Raw genomic sequence first — 17,071 nt, 5'->3', positions numbered from 1 at the left:
CCCAGGGCATATGTGGTTGGCATATGCCCAGTGTGAAACCTAAGTCCTCTGCTTTGTAGATTTTCAAGAACGCTTTAGTTGAACCCCACCATGTAATCGGGGATTTTTTTTTTTTTTTTTTTTTTGGTCAAAAGAAGCAGTTATCTTCTGGGAAAGGTGCTGGGAGCTCCTTGGAGAAAAACACAACCCAGAGGCTGTTCTTATCTTGAACGGGGTCAGGGCTATGCACTGGCTGCTGGAAAATTGATTGATGGGGTGCACAGTGCCTTTCCCAGAACCGGGCATCTACCCAGGATGGCACATACCCACAGTGAGTACGGAGTCGTTCTCTCTATTGAGGCCAGTTTGGAGACAGGGACAGGAAGAAGTACTGATGTCTGAATGGAACCGAGCCTGTATTCAGGGTCAGGGCAGAGAATCCAGGGTACAGGGCATACTTCTAAGCCAAGATCCTTGTGTGAGAGACGGTCTCGGAGGAGTGAAGGCCAATAGCCGCTTTGGAGACCAGCAACCGTCTAGCTGTTCTGTGGGAAGTGCAGTAACTTTCCAGCTCTGGCGGAAAGCTGTAACTTTCCAGCTGGTATTGGAAAAGATCTGGGTCATTCCTCAATCACTTTTGTGTATCTTTCTTCAACCCCACTAATAGCCCAGTGCTTCCTAGCCAGGCCAGCCTTTTCTGGTGGGGAACAGCAAGAGTGCTTGCTGGATTTGGAGCCAGCTTTTTGCCCCAGAACCCCAAGCAAATAATTTTTTGCTCTCTGAGCCTCAGATTCTTCCTCTGCCAAACTGAGATTGAAAGATTATTATGACAAAAAGTGAGGCAATGCATTTGAAGAGCATTTGGGCCTTTCTAAAACTGTGGTGAAAAAGGTAGAGGGTTACTTAATTTGCTTTCCTGGCAAATTTCATTCAGTCTATTTTAATGCTGATTTCAACTATAGTTTGTGAATGTCTGTGTGAGTTACATATGCTAAACATTTAATGATGGGGGAGGATTTCCAATAATGGGCCAGTATCTCCTTGTGATCAGGGCCACCTGAAATTCACCAGCCAGGCCTCACTGCTTCTGGGAACAATTATTTTCTTATCTGTAATGTCAGGGTTAAATTTTTCTTTTTAGCTTAGTGCATTAGTGAAATACTCATTTCAGGAAGGGCCCTGATACAGATTAACTAAAAAAGGAAGAATGTTGCAGATGAGTGGGGAAAAGTAATACCTGATCAGTTTCAGGAGCTGACCACCTGCCCCCCCCCCCCAGGTCTCCTTTGTCTAAAGCTGTCATCAACATAAAGCACTGTTTCTCTGTTGCATTTTTTAAGTTCCAAATGTGTCCCCAGGACCTAGCTAAGTGGCTTAATAGATGCGCAATAAGTATTTTTGAAATAAGTGAATGAATGACCGAATTCTCACAGCAACACTGCTGTACACGGGCAGATGGCATCATTTCTATTTTAAAGTTTGGGAATCTGCTGATTAGGAAAGTTAATTAGTTTTCTGAAGGTACAGAGGCTTCCAGATTGGAGTTCAGGTCTGTCTGTTCTCATTCCATTCCTCTGTACTGCCTGTGTGGCCCTCTGCTTTCAATCACCACTTGAAATCCTCCTGACTCCAGTGGAGTTTTGTATTTTGGAAGGCCCTTAGCAACCAAAAGCCCTTCCTATTCAGAGGGTACCACCTTCCTCTCACGGAGGGACTTTTCCTTGGGGGGTAGGGCTCCTTCTCTAGCCCTGAACTAAGGCTCAGTTGGATGACCCCCCCCCCCCCCCCCCCGCCAGACTTGGAATCTGGAATCTCAAGGGACTAGCTAAAGGACAAAAGGACAATTGAGCATTTATTCATCACCATGGGTCACAAGTAAAAGTGACAGCAGCAGCAGCCTAAATGCCCAGGGATGCCCCAAAGATGCAGTCGCCTTGGCATGATCCTGATGCCCCCCGCTGGTGCTAAGTTCCCTTCCAAGCCTGGCTTTTGAGCTTCTCATTAATTCCTAGAGGTAACACATAGTCATCAAGTGAATCCCTTCTCCCTCTGATTTAGCCAGAATTGTAACTGCCTCTCACAATTCGTCTTCAGACCTGCCTCCGGCATGAAGCATTCTCAGCTTCCTAGACCCACAGGGAATTAAGCTCATAGCTTTTTCAGACCGTTAGAATAATATTTACTGTGCCATCGTTTGTCAATAGTTATGTGGTACCACCCGAGTTCTAGAAAAATGAATACATTATTCTTCCGCGAAATAGCCTGAACATAACGGAAATAGATCCCAACGGGCCTATTTCCTTTTTTTTTTTTTTTTTTTTTCTTTTCTATGTGCATGTTTTTTGGTAATTTTCCAGCAGGGGTCGCTCACTCAAATGCCTTCAGCAGCCAGGCAAGTAACTGCCTGAGCAAAACAGGCCTAGGGCTGGGCCTGCTTGGTAAGGCTGCAGCTCTGACCCAGCACGCCAGTGGGGACCTCAGGCCCTGTCTTGCCACATCTGCTTTTTTTTTTTTTCATGATAGGCTATAAGTTCGCAATTTTATGTAGCATCTACTGACTTTTAAGTACTAGCGGCTAAATCAATGTTTTTAAACTAATATCATGTGAGCCAAACAAAACACTTCGAGAGTTAGGCCTCCTCATCTATATCCAGGAGGCCTCCAATTTATGGTCTCTGGAGATAAAAAAGAAATTGGTTAGAATATGAGGACCAGGAAAAACAGTTAGGCAGAATATTCAGGCAAGGGTAAATACAAGAAGTTTCTAGTGTTCCTTTTCCTTGTTCTGTAAGCAGTTGCATCAGCTACATATATCCTTTAACACGTGTTTATTGAGTTCCAGTCATGTATCAGTTGTGCTCACTGGTGACACAATAGGAAATAAAAGGGATGGAAATCCTTGCTCTTCTCCTTGTCTTCTATAGCAGAGGATGCAGGTAAAAGATGGGTAGGGCTAATCTAGTCTAGATCACCAGATCCTGATGTGCTCAGAATAAAAATAAATCAGGGGAAGGCCGTATAAAATGTCGGGGTGCCAGGTTAAACCTTAGGCAGGTGGCCGGGAATCTCCACGTTCAGTCTCTGACTCAGCATCCCCAAAGTCAGGTTTCGTCGTCCACCATAAAAGACTTGGGGCTATGAGAGTTTGGACCCTGGATTATATGCTGGGGGTTGCTGTTGTGGGTAATCCCCTAATAACAGACTATTCTCTTAATTTTAATGAAATCAACTGTCCAGCACATTCACTGAAGGTCCATCAGGTGCCAGGCACTGGATTAGGTGCACGAATACATTAAAAGACAAGACCAATCAAGGGGCAGCACTTATGGAAATTGTGGACCCTTATGGGAAACAAGAATAAACAATCAGGAGAGAGTTGGTGACTACAGTGAGTGAGGAGGGTGGAAACAGTGTCCTGACCATTGAGTTTTGACCCTCGGAATGTTGACATTCAGCATCTTTTTACACGAGCGTTGAACGTGTGCCAGGAACAATTTAGATCTGTGCTTCTTGACCTCTCTGAAGCCCAGACCCCATCATTGGTGAAAATTTTTTGAAGCTTTTTTTTTTTTTTTTTTTTTTTTTTTAACCTGGCAGTGACACTTTCCACTGTTACCAAATTTCATTTTGTCTCATGAAAGTGATGGATTTTAAAAATCCACTCCAGGAGTTCCTGTCGTGGCTTAGTGGAAACAAGTCTGACTAGTATCCATGATGGCTTAGGTTCGATCCCTGGCTGTGCTCAGTGGGTTAAGATTCCGGAGTCGCCAGGAGCTGTGGTGTAGGTGGCAGCCACAGCTCGGATCTGGTGTTGCTGTGGTTGTGGCGTAGGCTGGTAGCTATGGCTCCGTTCTGACCCGTGGCCCAGGAACCTCCATATGCTGTGGGTGTGACCCTAAAAGGACAATAAATAAACAAACAGATAAATAAACAATTACAAAGTCCACTCTATGTGTGAAAGGTACTTATGCTCTTTGAAACTCTTTGAAACACTGACTCCCAAATCGGCCTAGCCTTTGGCAGTGACTGTTGTTGCTATGACAGTTGTGCAGAAGATTCAAAAGAATAGTTCTTGTTCTTGTGGAACTTACAGTTTAGTATGGCAGTCAGGTAAATGAGCAGTGTTTTGTATATAAGCTGAGAAATGCATCCTGTTTGGACCTTTGCCTGTGTCCCCAGGTAGGCCTGTCCTTGAGAACACTTTAGGTCCGGTCACCCTATTTCTTTCTTTCATTGCTAGCCTCTCACCCACAGCATGATTTTGTAGCCATGATGTTTATCTGGAGTCCTCTTGTCACTGCAGGAGTTCACCTGCTCACCGCCTCTCACTCCCCCATCAGAATATTCAGCCTGGGAGTTCCCGTCGTGGCGCAGTGGTTAACGAATCTGACTAGGAACCATGAGGTTGCGGGTTCGGTCCCTGCCCTTGCTCAGTGGGTTAAGGATCCAGAGTTGCCGTGAGCTGTGGTGTAGGTTGCAGACGCGGCTCGGGTCCCGAGTTGCTGTGGCTCTGGCGTAGACCCCTAGCCTGGGAACCTCCATGTGCCGCGGGAGCAGCCCAAAGAAATAGCAAAAAAAAAAAAAAGAATATTCAGCCTGTGTGAGCAGGTGTCTGGAAGTGCAGGTCTGCTTCTCTCACCAGTTTCCAGAACAGGAGTGTCTTGTTCCAAGTAGTTTCTTACCACCAGGAAAGAAACTAGTGGTGACATTTCTGTCTGGGGGAACCGGGGGAAAGGCTTCAAGGAGGAAGAGATATTTAAGGAAAGAGAGGCTGGGAAAGAAAAGCCGCAACAGTTATGATACAAGATAGTCAAAAGATGGCCCAAGCCCTGGCTGTGGCCTCATTTGTCTGTTTTAGGGATTCCCAAACGTGGTCAGCTGGCATGTTAAACACGAACCCTTTCCTGAGTAGTCTCTGGCAGGGCAAGAGTATTCTGGCATGAAAAGAATGAAAACAATTTAAAAAGAATGAAAAAAAGTGGGGGAAAAAAGAGAAAAGAATGAAAACGATAACTTTTTACTTCCATCAAGCACGTTAATACCCACTGTCTTTGTTTCCTCCTGTCCCCAGTCCTTTAAGAGGGGCAGGGAGCTCTTAGCATCTGCATGTCACATTTAAGGAAACTGGCTCCAAAAGTAAGGCAGCTTCTCTTGGCTCTTCAGCAGAAAAGCTGTAGACCCCGGATCTCAGGCTGTGCTTCTCCACTTGCAGTGAGCAGATTTCAAAGTGGAACCTGGTATATGCCTGGAGGCCCGAGTGGCCCGTGTTGTCTATAAGTGAAGAAATGTATTGAGGTTTTAAAACATTCGCAGCTCCTTTTATTTGTCGAGAACTCCCTTTTCAGCACTTTTGGAGATTGCGTTTTGTGTCTTGTTGAATTTCCCCTAGAATTTCTGCAGATTAGGTACACCCCTCTGTAGGGTGGTTTTATGCAAATGCCTTCACTCTTTGGTTTAGGAGAGTCAATCAGAGTCCTGTATCAGCAGTTAGAGTACCGTGGGAGAAAGGTGATTGCAGATGCAGCTGAAATGAAAAGGCATGCTCTTCTAGCTGTGCTCGCAGAAATAAATACTTAGTGGCAAGGGGTGGAAGCAGGCTGGCACCACCTCTGGAAAACTCACCCTTGATGGAAATGATGTCTTCAGCCAGATTTTTCCCAGGGTCCTGGATAGGATGGATGGGGAAGGTGTTAGATACAAATTTCTGAGATTAGAATTTTGGAGTTTTTGTATGTACTTTGATGAATTTTACTGTATTTCTAGTTGTGCAACTATCATCACAACCTAATTTTAGAACATTTCCATCCCAAACCCCCAGTCTCCCCTCCTCTCCCCCCACCAATCTGTCCCCTTTGGTAACCATAAGTTTTTCAAAGTTTGTGAGTCTGCTTCTGTTCTGCAAATAAGTTCATTTCTGTCCTTTTTTAAAGATTCCACATATAAGTGATATCATATGATGTTTGCCTTTCTCTCTAACTTCACTTAGCACCATAATTTCTAGGTGCGTCCATGTCGCTGCAAATGCCATTCTTTCATTCTTTTTTATGGCCCAGTAATATTCTATTGTATATATGTACCACTTCTTAATCCATTCCTCTGTCAGTAGACATTTAGGTTGTTTCCATGTCTTGGCTGTTGCAAATAGTGCTGCTGTGAACATAGGATTCATGTATCTTTGCAAGTTATGGGAGTGTGGCTTTTGAAGTCACACTCGTTTGAATTTTTGATCTCCTCCTTCCTGACTGTATTGCCCTGAGAAATAGACAGGTTTTTTTGGAGTCTCAGATTTTTCAACTTTCTGATGATGATTAAAAGAGATTGTCGGAGTTCCCGTCGTGGCGCAGTGGTTAACGAATCCGACTAGGAACCATGAGTTTTCGGGTTCAATCCCTGCCCTTGCTCAGTGGGTTAAGGATCCAGGGTTGCCCTGAGCTGTGGTGTAGGTTGCAGACGCGGCTTGGATCCCGTGTTGCTGTGGCTCTGGCGTAGGCCGGTGGCTGCAGCTCCAATTCGACCCCTAGCCTGGGAACCTCCATATGCCGCAGGAGCAGCCCAAAGAAAAAAAAAAGAGAGAGAGAGATTGTCAAGGAGTTCCCGTCGTGGCGCAGTGGTTAACGAATCTGACTAGGAACCACAAGGTTGTGGGCTCAATCCCTGGCCTTGCTCAGTGAGTTAATGTTCCGTTGTTGCCATGAGCTGTGGTGCAGGTCGCAGATGCAGCTCGGATCCTGCGTTGCTGTGGCTGTGGCGTAGGCCAGCAGCTTCAGCTCTGATTAGACCTCTAGCCTGGGAACATCCATATGCCATGGGAGCAGCCCTAGAAAAGGCAAAAAGACCAAAAAAAAAAAAATAGTAATAAAAGAGAGAGATTGTCAACATAAAATGCCTAGCATCGTGCTGGAGAAAACTGATACTCTTCTTATTCAGAGTTGCCTGATTTAACAAACAAAAACACAGGACATCCAGTTCAGTTTGAGTTTCCGATGAACAGCATATAATTGTTTTATCATATTTTAGTATAGGATATCTCAGTTGCTCGATCTTAAGGCATGATTCAGGAGTTTCTGTCCTGGCTCAGCGGTTAATAAACCCATCTAGTATCCCTGAGGACTCGGGTTCCATCCCTCGCCTCGCTCAGCGAGTTAAGGATCCAGTGTTGCTCTGAACTGTGGTGTAGGTTGCCGACGCAGCTCAGATCTGGCATTGCTGTGTCATAGGCCAGCGGCTACAGCTCCGATTTGACCCCTAGCCTGGGAACCTCTATATGCTGTGGGTATGGCCCTAAAGTAAATAAATAAATAAATAAATAAATAAGACATGATTCATTGTCTTTTTCTGAAATTTAAATTTGACTGGAAGTCCTCTCTTTTATTAAGCATCTCTATTCTTGCAGTGACAGTTTGGGGTGATGCCCTTGGTGAAAGTTCTAGAATGCAGGCAGAAAGATGAGAGTATGGTCATTTGGAGGTGAAAGGACTTAACCAGGCAGGGTATGGGTTCAAGGAAAAAATAGGTATGATCTCTGATGAGCTAAGCAGCAGAACAACCCAAGGCAAGCTTACCTGTTTGCTAAAAGAAGCAATAGAATTGCGGACCAAGCCAGAACTCTCAGTGCCTTTAATGAGTCAGATTCTCTCCTACGCATGTACCAGATTGTTCCCAATACCCTTGGGCCCATGAGGTCACCGGGGAGCATTCCGTCCACTAACACAGCACGTTATTCAACACACATATTGCTCCAGGCTGGTTACTGCAGGGCTGGAGTTGGAAGGACCAGGCGCACACAGGGGCTCCTCTGAGTTCACTGAAGGAGTTCTCTGTGCTTTGAAAACTCACACCTGCCGTTGCTCCCTCATCAGATGAACCCAAAGCTAATAAAACAGTGAGAGGGCCTTTCAGACTCGCTTCTCCCATGTAGATGACCTCAGGCTATGACTTGAGTCCAAGGTCTCACCAAGACTGTTGGAAAATGTGTGGGGAGCTAAATAAGCAAGGCTCTGGTCGTGCGTGGACTTTCTGGAGCAGGCTCGTAAGCTTCCTTCCATAGGGAGAGCTTACTCTTGCCAAAAGCCTCGGTTTCCGTGGCATCAGATATGACTGCCTCCTCGTTTAGCTGGAGCTGCTTACCTGCAGCGTGTTTATATTAAGTACAAGCCAGAAAGACACCAAAGTTGCAGGGCAGTTGGCATGTAAACTTCATCAGCCAGAGAGGTCTGGTTCAATCCACTTTCCTACTTTACAGCCGTCCGGTAGGAGGTGCGTTACTGCTCACCTCTAAGCCTCAGTCTCCACACCTTCGAAATGGGCGTAATTAAAATTATAGCAGAAGATCTCTTAGTTCACATTAAACTGAATTAGGAGTTCCCATTGTGGCTCTGTGGTAATGAATCCAGCTAGTATCCATGAGGACGAGGGTTTGATCTCTTGCCTCTCTCAGTGGGTTAAGGATACAACATTGTTGTGAGCGCCAGGGTAGGTCCCAGACGCGGCTTGGATCCCCAGTTGTTGTGGCTGTGGTATAGGCTAAAAGCTGCAGCTCCAAATCGACTTCGACTCCTAGCCTGAGAACTTCCGTATGCTGCAGATGCAGATCTTAAAAAAAAAAAAAAATTAGGAATGTTAAGCATTTACATGGTGCCTGGCTCATGGTCAGCATAAAAAAAAAAAAAAAATAGATGCTATTAATAAGATGACAAAAGGAAGCAGTATAGACCTCTTGATTGCAAACTCAACATCATGTCACAGAGACCATGCCCTGAATCTCATGCATCATATTCATGGGAGACTGACTGAATCTTTTCCCCTGTTTCTTTAGTCTTAATTTATATAATTGAAGCAAACCTTATGATTTCATTTTCCAGGCTAACAACTTAGAAGCAGCAATGTAGAGAAGGTATGGCTGTTAGGGGAAGACACAGACTAAGTACATAGAAAGAAAGGGGGGGGGTTAGGGGTGGAGTTCCCACTGTGGTGCAGTGGGATCAGTGACGCAGGTTCGATCCCCGGCCCAGCCCAATGGATTAAGGATCCCGCTTTGCTGCCGCTGCATAGGTTGTGACTCAGATTGGATCCCTGGTCAGGAACTCCAGGTGCTGAAGCCCCCCCTCCCAAAAAAAAAAAAAAAAAAACGAGAAGAGGAAGAGGGAGGAAAGAGAAGAGGAGGATGGCAGGAGAAGCCAGGGCAGAGAAGGATTACAAGCAGACCAAGGACTGGAAGCCCAGGGAGGTACACGGATATCTTGTTCAATCACAGTGTGATCATTTAAGTAAATGTCACTCCCTCTCCCTCCCCAAGGCTTCTCAGGACCCCAGCTGAATGCCCATGACCTTGAGGGGAGGGCACAGAAACCACAATGGTTGAAACTGGAGAGAATGTGGAACGTGAGAGAAAGAGAGAAGCTGGCCTTTCTCCCAGCTCTGCGACCACACAGAGTCCCAGCTGACAAGTGCACCCAGGGGGACCCAGTGCCATCCATCCAATGGAAGGGCCGGCCACAGTGACCTCGAGGTCCTCTCGCTGCCAGGGGTGGGTTTGTGACTTTTGCTTGGGCTTTGCCTTTCCACTCATTACATGTGGGCTCTTAGGAGAGGGTTTCAGGGCGGTGTGTCTCCTTGACACGGTCACTTCCTCCTGATCTCCAAACCCCGTCCACACACACACACACACACACACACACACATCCCAGGAACTGACCTTTTCTGGCGGGATGGGTTCATCCTCCTCGGTCATTTGGTGAGACGAGAGCATCTTTGGGGCCAGAGCCCTCGGATGTTCAAGGCACAAGGGAACAGCCCCTGCTCCAGAAGGCGGTGCATTATTTGAGGGATTTGACCTTGGGGAACATGATTTTGTTGTTCTTGAACCTTGGCTGCCTCATCTGTTAAATGGACTTATACTTCCTCATGGTTCTTTTGCTGCTAGAATCACAATTGATAAGGTATGAAAACACCTGCTTGAGAGTCTGGTACTGAGTAAGTACTCAGTGGCTATCATTAGTTTTTTTTAACTGGTCAGCCTGATGCTGTGTGCAAAGCAGACCAAGAATGTCATTAAGGCTCTGGCTGCATATTGCCTTTCAAATCTCCTTCTTCTGCTGATCCCTGTTTAGGTGGCGAGAAGGTCCCAGTATCCGTGCCAGCGTCTCTTGTCATCTGCTCTGAAGTAGGAAGAGAGCAAGATGGTTGGGGGACCATTTTCTAATCAGAGAAAGATGCCTTTCTCAAAAGCCTGCCAAAGAGTCCCCTGTAGGTCCCATTAGCCAAAATCTTGGTCCCACGTCCACAGGCGAGAATTACACAAGAAGAGACGGAGGCCCAGACATGTGGAACTCTGGGCGAGGCCAGTTAATTGAACAAGGTCATCCTGAAGGGATCCCCCTTGTCTTTGAGCAACTGTTACATTCATGTCTGTATTTTGCAGTCAGTGATGGCTCCTGCTCCCCTTTGTAGCACCTCGTTAATTGCTGCCTTCGGCTGAAATGCACGTCTGGTTTTCTTCTGGTTTGGCTTTTCTTCCCCTCCCCAGCTCCATCACGTTTACAACCGTTGGCAACCTGCAGTATTTCTCTACGTCAATTTCTCCAGCCCTGACCTGAGCAATCTTTGCCAAACACAAATATAATCAGGCCCCTGCTCTGTCCCTTGATGCAAAAGGTCCCATAGATTCCCACGATTTACAGTATTAGTGTTTGAGTTCCAGGCATTTACACAGATGAGATCTGGGCCCAGCCACTTGCTACACAGCAGTATCCTTTGTTTTGCAAGGAAATCATCTCTCTAAACCTCACATACTCGTCATGATGTTCAATTATGTATTTTTTCACACATTTATTTAATGTTTAATCTGTTCTAGTAGATTAAATCATAGAGAATGAGGGCTTTGTCTGGACCCTTCAAACTTGGATCCATCCTGAACCAATGCCTGACAGGCAGATGGCACTCAAGAAGTAATTGTTTAATAAAAAAAAAAAAAAAAAACAAAAAACAAAACCAAGGAACCCCAATATACTCTGATTTGTCAGGATTAAATGCAGTGGTGCATATAGGATATTGCATACACATAGTGGGTGCTCAAGACTGAGCTTTTCTTCTGCTGTTGGTTTTTTTTTTTTTTTTAATAATGTAAGTAATGAAGCATTTCAAGTCCCACAGCATGGCGTCTGCATTCTAATCTTTCAAGACTCATCCTCGCTCTGACACCCACCTGGTGTGCTGACCACAGGACTGCCCACATTTCCCCCAGATAAATCAGGGACGTGGACATTTCCCACCCTGTTCCCTCTGCCACCACCCCCCACCCCACATTAGCTCCAGACTCTGTCCTCTTCTCAGGTCTGTCCTGGATGCTCTCCCCGCCCCCCACCAATTCCATAACAAATAATGTGCATGTGGCTGCACCTTGGCCCACTCTCTTCCAGGCACATAGTAGGGCTATACTTTTCCTGTCTGAAGGTCAACGTGGCCCTGTGACCGGCTACAAGCCGTGGAAGTGAAGGGAAGTGACCCATCGCAACTGGCCTGGAGCTTGAAGGGCCAGCTCAGGTCTGTGCCTTTTCTCCCCTCTCTGCCAAGGCAGGGGATGCCCAGCTTTCTCGTTCTCTGAGCCTTGAGTGGGCAGAGCCTTGCTACTAACCTGAGTGAGGCCAGCAGCGAGGGGAGGAGGCGGTGAGGTGCTGGGTCACTCCCTAGTGAGTGAGGCGGGCCCGGTTCTCCCTGAGCACCCCTTCTGGCTCTGTGACATTGCCCTGATCGCTGTGGGCTCAGCTGCCTCCCTCGGGAAACAGCTGCCCCCGGAGAGCTGTGGAGAGCTGTGCGTGGGCACACTCGTGCCTGGTCTGCAATCTAGATGCAGGATTGCTCCATGGAATGTGGATTTAGGCGGGGAGAAGGGAGGGAAGGGCCTCGGGTCACAGCGGCTGGGAAGTGAAAGGACCACTATCATCAACAGGAGCATCCGTCTCTGCCAGAAGCCGGATGTCTTAGCTCAGATGTCTTAGCTCCGATGGGGCAGCTGTCCTTGGTGGCCCACAAAGGAACGAAAGCTGCCCGAGAAAATGTCCTCTGGCTTAAATCAGTGCCACTCAGTGCCCCATCCTTTCCAGAGCCCTCTTGTCACCACCGCAGCCTTGAGGGCATCAGCCTGCGCCCAGCCTGGCAGGCCCCCATTCCAGGTACTGCTTTATACTGTTTAGTCTTGAACGTGAAGCCTGCCTGGCCTTCCTCTGATCCCAGCCTTGCTTCCTCCACTTCCTCCACTTCCCGGCCACGCAGATTCCAGCAGAAACGGCACAAGGCTCTGGGCTGGCACGGAGCCCTTTGTCAGGACTCCGATTACATCGGCCACCCAGCTCTGCTGCTTTCAACAATGTCGCATGTTCAGAATCGCCTTCTCCTCCCGCCTTTCCTGCCTTGACTAGCTCTTTACGATCCTCTGCAAAAGATGACACAGATGACAATTATCTCATAATAGTTGTCCCTTAAAAACATCAGATTAAGAGTCGCTTTGTGCTTTTCCTTCTGCCGTTTTGTCATCTCTCTCTCTGCATCGCTCTCAATACTCACTTGTCCACTTTCCTTGAAAAATGCTTTTTCATGTTTTAAAACAATTTGTTGAAGTATAGTTGATTTACAATGCTGTGTTAATTTCTGCTGTACAGCAACGTGGTTCAGTTACACACACACACATATTCTTTTCCATTGTAGTTTATCCTAGGACATGGGATGCAGTTCTTTCTTCGTGCTGTGTAGTGGGACCTAGTTGTTTATCCCCTGCAGGTATAATTGTTTACATCTGCTAACCCCAAGCTCACTCCTTCCTTCTGCCAGCTTCCCCCTCCCCTTGGCACCTACAAGCCTGTTCTTATCTTTGTGGTTTCTGTTTCATAGATGGGTCCATTTGTGTTGTATTGTAGAAGAATGCATTTTCTTACTTGTCGGTTTTTGGAATGTTGCAATTCCTTTCTTAGACGATTAGTTAAGCAGGCTAGTTGTTATAAAATCTAAAGTATTACTATTATTGTCCTGTTTTTTTCTCTTTGGGCTAATGTCATCACGCTCCCCTTGTTTTAAGTGATGCATATTATTGAGCTGCTATGGATGGGGGGTCTACCCTGGGTCAGGTGGGCTAAGGTATTTTTCTACAATATCTCACTTAATTCTTACAGCCACTCAACATAGTAGGAGGCTCCCCCTTTCTTTGGATGGGAAAAGTAAGACCCAGAGAGGCATGTAGCTTTTCTGTGATCAAATAACTAAGCCAGGGATTTAAATCCCAGCAGGTATGAACTCACTTGCTTTGATCGTCCCAAACCATTCTATTTATTTCTCTATTTCCCTGTTGATCTACTTTAGCCTGGATTTCAGTCAAAAGCCTTGAACTTGTTTTCTCTGCTTCCCAGATCTGTTTCTAAGGTGTTTTTTCGTGGTGCTTGTCCCAATCGTCTTTTCCTGGCCTCCTTTGTGTGTGTGTATGTTATAATATTTAATCTTTATTATAAACTTCTAAAGCCCAGTTATTATTGTAATTTATTCATATACATATTAATATAATTCTATTATGATCACCTTTAAGTTGCCAAAAGTGTGTCTATCCCAGAGCCCCCTCTGTCTTACTGGGCTGGAAGCATGTACTCCCATATCCATCTGCCCACCTCCTCAGTGGGTTCCTGAGGGTTAAGAGGGGACCTGTCTCCTCCCTGTGTCCCTGGGCAGTGCCCGGGAGGGACCTACCCTCAGGAGGCCTGGTATCTGTGTCCTGAGCAAATGACATCAACTCTTGGGTGGTGTCTGAGGGAGGAAGGAGGTTAATATGTGTGAGAAGGAATCTTCTGGAAACCTGACTTGGTGATTCACATTATTAAATGTCTTTCTCCTTGTGCCTCTAAACATGTGAAGGAAACTTGTGGGAAGCCAGACCAGAAATTTCAGCACCATCTTCAAAACCCTATTTATTTATTTAGTTAGTTAGATATTGCTTTTTAGGGCCGCACCTGCAGCACATGGAAGGTCCCGGGCCAGGGGGCAAATCCAAGCTACAGCTGCTGGTCTCATCACAGCTCTCGGCAAGGCTGGATCCTTAACCCACTGAGCAAGGCCAGGGATCAAACCCTCATTCTCATGGATATTAGTGGGGTCCATTATCCCTGAGCCACAGTGGGAACTCCCCCAAACCTCAGTTAATCTGAACCCTTGTTCTTTGGTCCAGCCCCTCTCTTTTCCTGCATGTTGGAACCTAATACTGTTTTGGGTTTGCTCCCAGTCTGGAGTACAAAGCCAGGCTTGCGTGCTCATATCAGCTGATGAGGAAATGAAAGTGGGGGGCTGTCAGACCAGGAAAGCAGTGCGGCTCAATGACCCAGTTGGCTGTGGTCAGATTTCTCCTTTTGACACCTTTGGAAACTTGCTTTTGGAAACTCATGGTCATAGACGCATCACACGGGCAGGGCCTGGGGGCCTGTGTATTTATGGCCTTGAGAGGGTGTGAAAGTTGCAGGACGTCTTAAAAACAGTTCATCATCAGAGCACACTCTCTCCCTCTCTCTGTCACACACACGCACACAGGTATGATGTGGCAAATTCCTTTCAGAAGGAGCTGGAATACGGAATCCCATGGGTAAACCCCACTCAAGTCCCATCACATCCAGCTGACGGCACAGAGAAAGTCGCCGTGTAGAAAATGGGGTGTACACGTCTGTTTCTTTACGCTCTCTTCCAAGGCCTTTGCTTTTTTCCAAGAGTTGCAGGAAGAAATTTACTGGGACATGAAAACTCATTCCCTCGAATAGGCAGCGCTTCCTTGACTATCTCACAGCCCTAACCTTAGAGCTATCACCGTGTATGTTTGCCCCCTCTCTCTCCATCCCCCCCCCCCGCCCCGCCAACACTCCTACACGCCTGCATGTACCTGAGTTATTCGCGGGAGGGAACAGGATGCAAAGAGCACCTCCAGTTTCCCAGTGCCTTGGACACAGCTAGTCTATTTAGGTCCTGGCTGACTCCCAGAACCCTCACCTGTTGTGCCCAGCATCCTACTGTTGTTCAGAGGTTGTCTCTTCATTTATTTAGGGAGAGACGGAGCATTCTATGTGATCAGAACCAAGAAGCTGGACCCCCGCGGCAGCCCTCAGTCCTTTTCTGTTGTCTTCAGCAGTTCTGCTCCCTCCCAGACTTAGATTCCTCACGTACACAAGCACAAGCCTAGAGTCAGCTGCCTCCCTCCAGCCCAGAAAGTCCTGGAGCTGACCTTTTGGGTCAGGTGCAAGGAAGTCTCATCCCATCGCATGTAAACCCTCTGCCTCCCCCGCAGCCTGGAGGGGTTGGTCTGATTGTGTATTTTCTCATCACTAAGAAGCCCTTTCTCTGGTGCTATTTTTCTTCATCTTGTTTTGTTTCAGTGATGACTAAGCATCCTTCAGAGAGGGTTCCCTAATCTGGCTGACCTACCTCTTCATCAGATCCTGGGTTCCATTAATATTTATTGAATGAATGCTGAACACGATCTGAATTGAACCAGAGCAGCAGGTAGTTTGGGGGGGGGGGGCCCTACCCAAGGGGACAATCTGTCCTGCTAGAAGCTCTATTATTTTCCCTTATCAAAAGGACCGCAGCAGTGTAGAAATTCAGTGTCTATTGCTACCTTTCACCCGTGAAATGTTAGGCTGATGCCAGCCCAAGTGACAAAATTTTATGATTTGATTTTAACAGTGATTGTTTTGTTTGGAATTTTGGATAATAGTGTCTTGCCTTGACAAACACCGATATTTCTTAATTCCCTAAAGCCTTCACATTTCAGGTAGGTATAAGAGGGCAGATGAGCTTAGAATGTAGGGTCCATTTGCTGCCTTTTGTAAGAGGCTTAGCGTATATTTTTGTCTGGGCCAAGGTCACCCAGAAGTCAGGACAGAACTTGGAACTAGACTCCGGCTCCTGACCCCAGCTCAGCACCCCGTTCACTTTCGTACACTTGGTCTTTCCAAGCAAAGACGGCTTTGTGGAGATGCAGGGTATGTGTCTGAAATGATTGGTGTTAGCAATATTGATTACGTCTGTGTGGCATTTATCAGCTGCTAGAATGGAAACCAGAGTTCTGACAGTGCCGATGGTGACATTTGTTGAGAATTTGCTCTAGGCCGGGCCATCTGAGCTCTTTAGTAATCCTTCCTACCGTCCTCAGCACAACCCTAAAACCATTCATACTGTTACCATCCCTACATTTCAGGTAAAAAAAAACCCATGCAGCACCCAGAGGTCACGGGACTTCCTCCTGGTCCCCCAGAGGGAGTGAGGGATGGAGCTGGGATTCAAACCCACACTCTTAACCACCAGCCTGCCTCCTCCGAGCTCTTGCAATTCATCTCAAGGATTCCTCGGTGTCTTCCCCAGATGCCAGATCGTTTCAAATATGTTATTTAAGTACTCATTTAAGATATTAAGTATAAATCAGTTTGCATCAACACTCAGGAAGAATAAATGATCAGGCCGGTGATGATTGAACTTAGTGCAGAGTATTATAGTTCATTTGAAGATACTGAAGTGATAGCAAGAGATTATACGAGATCACAAAGAAGCCTGTGTCGAGGGCAAGATCCAGCTGGTGTTCTTCTGGACAGATTAAATGGCATTAATGAATTTGAAGATGACTAAGATAATAAGGCAGTTGTTTCCTGTCTAAATTCATTATAGATAAGTTCAAGCTCGCATCAGAGGCAAATGAGACACTAATTCATTTTGTAAAACTGAAAGATAAGGATAAAGGATATTGGAATCTCGCTGTGGCACTGAAGGTGGAGAATCCGACTGCAGCTGCAAAGGTTGCTATGGAAGTGTGGGTTCGATCTTTGGCCCAGCACAGCAGGTTGCAGCAGCTACAGTGTAGGTCACAGCTGCAGTTCACATTCTGTCCCTGGCCCTGGAACTTCCATGGGCTGTGGGTGCCACCATAAAAATAAAAAAAAAAAAAAACTGAAAAATAAAAAGGGAGTTCCTGTTGTGGCTCAGTGGAAACAAACCCGACTAGTATCCATAAGGATGTGGGTTTGATCCCTGGCCCCACTCAGTGGGTTAAGGACCCCAAGTTGTGTAGGTTGCAGATGAG

At 46.5% G+C, this 17,071-nt stretch overlaps 1 protein-coding gene across 1 annotated transcript in view; it reads left to right on the top strand.

The window, feature by feature from the left end:
- Positions 1-17,071, top strand: part of HS3ST1 (heparan sulfate-glucosamine 3-sulfotransferase 1) — a 33,406-nt gene that overhangs the window by 2,398 nt on the left and 13,937 nt on the right. The gene's annotated exons all lie outside the window — the stretch shown is intronic.

This window comes from Sus scrofa, chromosome 8 (genome assembly GCF_054392235.1).
Source record: "Sus scrofa isolate SSC_HxYL_T2T_F1_AM1 chromosome 8, Sscrofa_HxYL_maternal_Yorkshire_Landrace_v2.0, whole genome shotgun sequence".
Taxonomy (NCBI): Eukaryota; Metazoa; Chordata; class Mammalia; order Artiodactyla; family Suidae; genus Sus; species Sus scrofa.
This window is presented reverse-complemented; position numbering and strand designations above follow the sequence as displayed.